General features: G+C 40.0%; 1 protein-coding gene across 4 annotated transcripts in view; it reads left to right on the top strand.

Annotated features, from left to right (window-relative positions):
- The window catches only part of MTDH (metadherin), a 44,604-nt gene that overhangs the window by 28,976 nt on the left and 12,722 nt on the right, over positions 1-2,906 (top strand). The gene's annotated exons all lie outside the window — the stretch shown is intronic.

Raw genomic sequence — 2,906 nt, 5'->3', positions numbered from 1 at the left:
TGAGTCTGGATATGATATTCTCTTTACTCCTAGTTGTAGAATTTCCACTCAGCCAGCCCTCCTGTGGTTCTGGATGTTGTCCGTTCCCTGTTTCAGGCTTAATTTGAATTGGTTGTTCAAGGCAGCAATCTCCGGCGTTAACCTATGCCACCATCTTCGGTTCCCCTCCGAAATGTATTTTTCCTGTTAATGTTCTTATGGAAGTTAAACCATAGTACAGTTACTCTCCGAACTTTATGGCCATTTAAGCCTTTAAAATACATAATTTTTTAAAATATATTTTTATTGATTTCAGAGAGGAAGGGAGAGGGAGAAAGGGATAAAAACATTGATGAGTGAGAATCATTGATTGGCTGCCTCTTGCAAGCCCCACGCTGGGATTCTAGCCCACAACATGGGATGTCCCCTGACCAAGAATCGAACCATGACTGCCTGGTTCATAGGTCGACACTCAACTACTGAACCACAACGGCTGGGCTAAAAATATATATTTTCACTAAGTCCTTCACTAGATTTTAATCCCCCACACCCACATACCATATTTACTAAGAGAATAGTTTATAAGTTAGTATATTTCCCATTCACTTGCCTAAACTTGTTTTCTTAATAAAAGAAAATAACTTTTCTGGCAAGGGGCCTTAGAGATCTGGCTTATAGACAGTAATTTTCCAAATCTGGGTTTCTTGTGAAGTGTAAGCAAAACCAATGACAGCTTTGGCGTTCAAATCTCCTAACAGTAGTATTGTTAATGAATGCTTGGTGTAAGATGAGCAATTGGTTCTAGACATCTACTAGACTCCTTTATACTTGTAAAAATGATTTCTACATTGAGACATAACAAGTATGTCTTATTGAGAGATTTGTCAGGATTATGAAAAATCCTTTTTTTAAAAAATATATTTTTACTGATTTCAGAGAGGAAAGGAGAGGATAAGAGATAGAAACATCAGTGATGAGAATCATTGATTGGCTGCCTCTTTCATGCCCCACACGGAATTGAGGCAACAACCTGGGCATGTGCCCTAACCGGGAATCGAACTGTGACTTCCTGGTTCATAGGTCAACACTCAACTACTGAGCCACACGGGCTGGACGAAAAGTAAATTTTTTTTATTAAATATATTGTTAATGATTTCAGAGAGGAAGAGAGAGACAGAAACAACAATGATGAGAGAGAATCATTGATCTGCTGCCTCCTGCACAGCCCCTACTGGGGAATCAAACCTGGGACCCTTCAGCCCACAGGCGAACACTCTATTCCACTGAGCCAAACTAGCTAAGGTGAAAAGTAAATTCTTAATTGTATATGCCTTATAGCTTGAAAACTGGCTTTCTGTTGTAAAAACAATAGCTACCATTTATTGAACACTTACTGCATTGTTATGAACTTCTTTACATGTATGAGAAATTCGTGCACAGGGGTTGGGGAGGGGTGTCCCTCAGCCCGGCCTGCACCCTCTCCAATCCAGGACCCTTCAGGGGATGTCTAAAGGGATTGGGCCTAAACCGGCAGTTGGACATCCCTCTCGCAAGCCAGGACCACTGGCTCCTAACCGCTCACCTGCCGGCCTGATCACCCTTAACCGCCTCTGCCTCGGCCCCTGCCACCATGACTTTGTCTGGAAGGATGACCGGAAGATGTCCAGTCGACTGGTCTAATTAGCATATTACCCTTTTATAGTATAATCCTCTCAGCAATCCTATGAAGTTAGTATGTAGTTTATTACAGTTAAGAAATTTAACAAAAATGACATATTTATTAAGTGTTAGAGCAATATTCACATGTAGATATGTAGAACCATTTGACTATAAGATACTTTTTTATTTTTTGTTTGTTTTTTAATCCTCACCTTAGGGAGAAAGAGAGAGAGATTGGTTGCCTCCCATACTTGCCCCAACCAGGGATCAGACGCACAGCCTCGCTATTTGGCCGACACCCACAAACTTTTGGTGTATGATCAACACACTAACCAACCGAGCTACCCAGTCAAGGCTAGAAAAGGTCCTTCTTACCCTCTCTGTTAATGCTATGTAATAATGGCCCAAGATACCTGCTTATGTTAATAAATTTCAAAATATAGGAAGGGACTTCCTTTTTTGTAACACATTTCACACTTGTAATCACTTGTTACATGTTTTACCTCCATTAGACTCTTGCTTACACTTTCCGTCTCTCCCCATTCTCTACTGGGTTAGCCCCTCCTCTCTCTCTATACCCTGTGTAACAGAATCTATCACTCTGCTGTTATATTACCTATCACGATCCCTGAGTAGATAGACTGCGCGCGTCGTGGGGGTGGGCGGGATTATGTCATACTGATCTTATCTCCGGTACCTACCTAGCTCAAGTTCTAGTACATAGTAAGTGCTTAATAAGATGAAATTCCTGTAATTCCACTGTTAAGATATATCTGTTATGTATTTTTTTCTTGTATATCTTACTCCTGTAAATTTGGGATCATACTGTACAGACAGTTATGTCTATGATTTTTTTCCTGTGAGGTTTTCCCCAGATTACATATTCTTTCAAAATATAGGTTTTAAAACCTTCATGAAGATGTGTCATAATACCTCCCCTTTAAACAAAAACACAGAGTTCACATGGAAAAATAAGAATAGCAAGAAAATGAGAGTAATGCTGGCAGATTTGTTTTCCTGGATAATAAAATATATTGCACAGTTATATTATGTATATTAGAGGCCCAATGCACAAAATTGGTGCAAGGCCTTGGCCCTCACAGCCCTGGCTTCATCCGGAAGGTCATCTGGAAGGTCGTTCCACTGTTCGGCCATCTTATTAGCATATTACGCTTTTATTATTATAGATGGCACTATCCCAGGAATAAATCACTGGACTAGAATAGAAATTCTAATAACAGACTGAAATGTATATGAAAGAATTTAGT

This window comes from Myotis davidii, unplaced genomic scaffold (assembly GCF_000327345.1).
Source record: "Myotis davidii unplaced genomic scaffold, ASM32734v1 scaffold390, whole genome shotgun sequence".
NCBI classification, from domain to species: Eukaryota; Metazoa; Chordata; class Mammalia; order Chiroptera; family Vespertilionidae; genus Myotis; species Myotis davidii.
The sequence above is the reverse complement of the archived record's forward strand: the minus strand, read 5'-3'. Positions and strand labels throughout refer to the sequence as shown.